The sequence below is a fragment of the Lagenorhynchus albirostris genome, chromosome 9, assembly GCF_949774975.1.
Source record: "Lagenorhynchus albirostris chromosome 9, mLagAlb1.1, whole genome shotgun sequence".
In the NCBI taxonomy this organism is placed as follows: Eukaryota; Metazoa; Chordata; class Mammalia; order Artiodactyla; family Delphinidae; genus Lagenorhynchus; species Lagenorhynchus albirostris.
In genome coordinates this window covers 77,609,027-77,615,478 of record NC_083103.1, presented here as the reverse complement: position 1 = coordinate 77,615,478, position 6,452 = coordinate 77,609,027, and the positions used below count along the sequence as shown (strand labels likewise).

General features: G+C 41.2%; 1 pseudogene; it reads left to right on the top strand.

Annotated features, from left to right (window-relative positions):
• The first annotated feature begins 5,540 nt into the window (after positions 1 to 5,540).
• LOC132526526 (GTP-binding protein SAR1b-like) lies at positions 5,541 to 6,083 on the top strand (annotated as a pseudogene).
• Positions 6,084 to 6,452: the final 369 nt, after the last annotated feature.

Genomic DNA, 6,452 nt, shown 5'->3' with positions numbered 1-6,452 from the left:
AAACTTCCCTCTTAGAACTGTTTTTGCTGCATCCCATACCTTTTGGGTGGTCGTGTTTTCAGTGTCATTTGTTTCTAAGTATTTTTTGATTTCCTCTTTGATTTCTTCAGTGGTCTCTTAGTTATTTAGTAGCGTATTGTTTAGCTTTATGTGTTTGTATTTTTTAGTTTTTTTGCTGTAATTTATATGTAGTCTCATAGTGTTGTGGTCAGAAAATATACTTGATATGATTTCAATTTTCTTAAATTTACCAAAGCTTGATTTGTGACCCAGATATGATCTATCCTGGAGAGTGTTCCATGAGCTCTTGAGAAGAAAGTGTATTCTGTTGGTTTTGGATGGAACATTCTGTAAATATCAATTAAGTCCATTGTGTCTAATGTGTCATTTAAAGCTGTGTTTCCTTATTTATTTTCATTTTGGATGATCTGTCCATGGGTGAAAGTCTGGTGTTAAAGTCCCCTACTATTATTTTGTTACTGTCAGTTTCCCCTTTTATGGCTGTTAGCCTTTGCCTTATGTATTGAGGTGCTCCTATGTTGGGTGCATAAATATTTACAATTGATATATCTTCTTCTTGGATTGATCCCTTGATCACTGTGTAGTTTCCTCCTTTGTCTCTTTATTTTCAGTCTTTATTAAAGTCTATTTTGTCTGATATGAGAATTGCTACTCCAGCTTTCTTTTGATTTCCATTTGCATGGAATATCTTTTTCCATCCCCTCACTTTCAGTCTGTATGTGTCCCTAGGTCTGAAGTGGGTCTCTTGTAGACAGCATATATATGGGTCTTGTTTTTGTACCCATTCAGCCAATCTGTGTCTTTTGGTTGGAGCATTTAATCCATTTACATTTAAGGTAATTATCAATATGTATGTTCGTATTACCACTTTCTTAATTGTTTTGAATTTGTTTTTGTAGGTCTTTTCCTTCTCTTGTGTTTCCTGCCTAGAGAAGTTCCTTTGGGATTTGTTGTAAAGCTGGTTTGGTGGTGCTGAATTTTCTTAACTTTTGCTTATCTGTAAAGGTTTTAATTTCTCCATCAAATCTGAATGAGATCCTTGCTGGGTAGAGTAATCTTGGTTGTAGTTTTCCCCTTTCATCACTTTGAATATGTCCTGCCACTTCTTTCTGGCTTGCAGAGTTTCTGCTAAAAGATCAACTGTTAATCATATGAGGATTCCCTTGTATGTTATTTGTTGCTTTTCCCTTGCTGCTTTTAATATTTTTTCTGTGTATTTAATTTTTGATACTTTGAATAATAAGTGTCTTGGCGTGTTTCTCCTTGGATTTATCCTGTATGCGGCTCTCTGTGCTTCCTGGACTTGATTAACTGTTTCCTTTCCCATATTAGGGAAGTTTTCAACGATAATCTCTTCAAATATTTTCTCAGTCCCTTTCTTTTTCTCTTCTTCTTCTGGGACCCCTATAATTCAAATGTTGGCAAGTTTAATGTTGTTCCAGAGGTCTCTGAGACTGTCCTTAATTCTTTTCATTCTTTTTTCTGCTCTGTGGTAGTTATTTCCACTATTTTATCTTCCAGGTCACTTATCTGTTCTTCTGCCTCAGTTATTCTGCTATTGATACCTTCTAGAAAATTTTTAATTTCATATATTGTGTTGTTCATCGTTGTTTGTTTGCTCTTTAGTTCTTTTAGGTCCATGTTAAATGTTTCTCATATTTTCTCCATTCTGTTTCCAAGATTTTGGATCATGTTTACTATCATTACTCTGAATTCTTTTTCAGGTAGACTGCCTAAATCCTTTTCATGTGTTTGATCTAGTGGGTTTTAAACTTACTCCTTCATCTGCTGCATATTTCTCTGTCTTCTCATGTCATTTAACTTACTGTGTTTGGGGTCTACTTTCACAGGCTGCAGGTTCGTAGTTCCCTTTGTTTTTGGTGTCTCTCCCCAGTGGGTGAGGTTGGTGCAGTGGCTTGTGTTGGCTTCCTGGTAGAGGGACTGGTGCCTGTGCTCTGGTGTGTGGGGCTGCATCTTGTCTTTCTGGGGGGCATGGCCACGTCCAATGGTGTGTTTTGGGGTGTCTGTGAAATTAGTGTGATTTTAGGTAGCCTCTCTGCTAATGGGTGGGGTTGTGCTCCTGTCTTGCTAGTTGTTTGGCATGTGGTGTCCAGCACTGGAGCTTGCTGGCTGTCAGGTGGAGCTGGGTCTTAGTGTTGAGACAGAGATCTCTGGTAGAGCTCTCGCCGATTGATATCATGTGGGGCCAGGAGGTCTCTGGCAGTACAATATCCTGAACTCATTCTCCCACCTTGGAGGGTCAGGCCTGACAGAAGGCTAGAGCACCAAGCCCCTGTCAGCCACACGGCTCAGAAGAAAAGGGAGAAAAAAGAAAGAAAAAAAATTATTTAACTAATAATAATAAAAAGAAGAGAGCAACCAAACCAATAAACAAATCCACCAATTATAACAAGTGCTAAAAACTAAACTAAGATAAACAGAAAAATCAGAAACAAATCAGTCACAGACAGGAAACCCCAAGTCTACATTTGCTCCCAAAGTCCACCACCTCAATTTTGGGATGATTCATTTTCTGTTCAGGTATTCCACAGATGCAGGGTTCATCAAGTTGATTGTGGGGATTTAATCCACCGCTCCTGTTGCTGCATGGAGAAATTTCCATTTCTCTTCTTTGTTCACACAGGTCCTTTGGTTCAGCTTTGGTTTTGGCCCCACCTCTGCATATAGGTCACCCTCACGCATCTGTTCCCCGCCCAGACAGGAGGGAGTTAAAGCAGTGGCTGGTTAGGGCACTCTTGCTCACTCAGGCCAGGGAAGGGAGGGGTACGGTAGTCATAATTGGAATGCGGGGTGAGCCTGCAGTGGCAGAGGCCAGCGTGACATTGCAACAGCCTGAGGCACGCCTTGTGTTCTCCCGGGGAAATCGTCCCTGGATCACAGGACCCTGGCAGTGGCGGGCTGCACAGGCTCCCGGGAGGGGAGGTGTGGAGAGTGACCTGTGCTCGCACACAGGCTTCTTGGTGGCAGCAGGAGCAGCGTTAGCATTTCATGCCCCTCTCTCGGCTCCAAGCTGACAGCCGTGGCTCACGCCCATCTCTGGAGCTTGCTTAGGTGGTGTTCTGCCTTCTGTGGGCACACAGGAGGGAATCCCCTCTCCTTGCGCACCCCAAAACAATGGTCTCTTGCCTCTTAGGCAGTTCCAGACTTTTCCCCAGACTACCTCCCAGCTAGCTGTGGCACACTAGCCCTCTCAGGCTGTGTTCACGCAGCCAACCCCAGTCCTCTCCCTGGGATCTGAACTGTGAAGCCCAATCCTCAGCTCCCAGCCCCCACCCACCCTGGCAGGTGAGCAGACAAGCCTCTCAGGCTGGTGGGTGCTGGTCGGCACCAATCCTCTGCGTGGGAATCTCTGCATTTTGCCCTCCACACCCCTGTTGCTGTGCTCTCCTCCGCAGCTCCGAAGCTCCCCCCTCCACCTCCCGCAGTCTCCGCCCGCGAAGGGGCTTCCTAGTGTGTGGAAACCTTTCCTCCTTCACAGCTCCCTCCCAGAGGTGCAGGTCTCGTCCCTATTCTTTTGTCTCTGTTTTTCTTTTTCTTTTGCCCTACCCAGGTATGTGGGGAGTTTCTTGCCTTTTGAGAAGTCTGAGGTCTTCTGCCAGCATTCAGTAGGTGTTCTGTAGGAGTTGTTCCACATGTAGATGTATTTTTGATGTATTTGTGGGGAGGAAGGTGGCCTCCATGTCTTACTCCTCTGCCATCTTGAAGGTCCCCCTCACCCCACGGCTAACTCATGCTTTTAAACTCATCCACAATGAAAATTCTTACAAATCTTCTCAAATAGAACTTCTTAACTTACCTTGCTTGTAAATTTCATCTCTATAAGACAGAGGAAGTGGTAAGATCTGGCCCTCATTGTAACCAACATGGTAGAACTGGTTGACTAAGTTAAAAATAACACTGACCCTGAGTGAAAGGAGCAAAGTTGTCTTTGATGTTTTTTGTTAAGACTGTTGTAGATTGCATTCTCTGGCAAACAGACCCTGAGTTGGAGATGGTGTCCAGGTGAGGTATGGGGCAGTGCTTTCAGAGACCACCCGCGCAAAGGAATGAAAGAAGCACTACTGAGCAGAGGTATAAATTGAGTCATAATACGGTTGCAACAGAGGTCGCAGCAGGTCTCACAGGAAACTCTCAAACTTGGATGGTTCTTCAAAAATGTCTCTAACTGAAGGGGCCAGACCTGGACTCCCACATTAACAAGGCATTAGATGCAGAGAGCTGCCTGGGAAACCATGGGGGAGGCAGCTTCTTTCAGATCTGTAGAATTCCTTCGGAGAGTTTCAGCTGAGCAACATCAGCACATAATACTCCCAACAGCCGGGATAATGAATGACTCAGAGCTAAGGGAGATCTGGACAGCACAACACATTCAATAAGAGAATGCTTACTGTAGTCATACAACTACCCTCAACTTTAGGAATGCACATTTCAGAAAAGTTAAAGGATCAGGGGAAAACTGAAACAACAGGAGATTTGTAGCTAGCAGAAGAATTTGTTCATTCAACAAATACTTAAAATGGGCTTACTCTTTGTTGATCTCTATACGAGATACTGCAGAAACAATGAAGAATGATACATAGTCCCAGCTAGTGGTGTACTGAAGCTGGCTGCTACCTGCTGGCAAGAGCCAATTATCAGTATTTCTTCCAAACTCCCAGCGATGTCCACTTGGTAGCTTGAAATGGACCATGGTGGGAGTATTTATACCATGGAAACTAGATAATGGTAAAAAACAGGGATTTTTTTACCCCAGAGAACCAATCGTTAAACATGTGCCAACTGCACCCCACTTTTGAGCTGACAATCCAACAGACCTGGAAAGGTGTAAAATTGTCTACTCTGCTTCTGGTCCTTTGAAGTAGCTGCACATCCCCATATATGTATGAAAAGGTGAGTTCTTGACACTCCTACACTGTTCATGACAAGAGCCTTAGACTCATGCTGTCCAGTGGAAATATAATGTGAGCCATATATGTAATTTAAATTTTTTTACTTTTTAAAAAGTGAAAAGCAGTGAAATTGTCACTTATTTTATATAACTCAATATATCCAGAACATTAACATTTCAACATGTAGTCAATATAGAAATATTTTACTGTTTTTGTATTATATTTTGTACTACATTTTCATATGTATTTTACACATAGAACACATCTCAATTCAGATGTAAATTTACATCAAAATACTTGAGTTGATTAAAAAATTTTTTTTTAATTTTAAGATCTTTAAAAATTCAAAGTTGAGAAAGTAGTATCACATACCCAAGTTGTTCCAAACATACTTAAATTTTTTCAAATAACTAAATTGAAAGAATTTAGTTTTTTTTTTAAATTTGCATCCACATTGACAAAACTTGTTCATCTTTTCCAAGAAGAATTGATTTGACTTTGAAGCAAAAGCACATCAAGCAATCATCACAATTTGCAGTTCAGTGGCAGAGGCTGTAGGGCCAATGCCAAGCAAGGAATAGCATTGTCTTCAGTCGCAGACTCTAAGGTATGGATCGGTCCTTCATATTTGATTGGATATACAGTGGTTTCAGCAGAATGCTACAGTTTTTAGGATTATATAAGAGAACTGGCAAATTGGTATTTCTTGGATTGGATAATGTGGGAAAAACAACATTGCTATATATGCTAAAAGATGACAGACTTGGACACATGTCCCAATGTTATCTCCCCTTTCAAAAGAACTAACCATTACTGGCATGACCTTTGCAACTTTTGATCTGGGTAAACATGTTCAAGATCAAAGAGTGTGGAAAAACTACCTTCCTGCTATCAATGGCATTACAGTTCTGGTGGATTGTGCAGATCATAAAAGGCTGTTAGAATCAAAAGAAGAACTTGATTCACTAATGACAGTTGAAACCATTTCTAATGTGTCTATACTGATTCTTGGGAAAAAGATCAACAGACCTGAAGCCATCAGTGAAGAGAGGTTACAAGAGATGTTGGTTTACACGGTCAGACAACAGGAAGGAGCTGAATGCCGACCTTTAAGTTCTCATGTGCAGTGTGCTCAAAAGACTAGGTTACTGAGAACGCGTCCTCTGCAGGTACAGGTCATTAACACCAACCTGAATCGGTTCCAGGTCTCACCATTCAGGCCCACTCAGAGATCTGATCATGCAACATTCATAACTTGAATTCAGTAAAATGATGTTGGTTATAAAACAGATTATTTAGATTATTAAAATTATATCAACAATTCGAGTGAGAATTGAAAACTGGTTATCACAATGTTAACTTTATCATTCCCTAAAAATAATTAGTTTTTACAGTTTGCAATCTGATATTACCCCAGCAATATTTACAGTATAAAGAGCAACTTTCCAGCCGTACATTTGAAGCACTTTTAAACAATATGAAACTACAAATATAAGCCATATTGAAAAGCTCATGATCTTA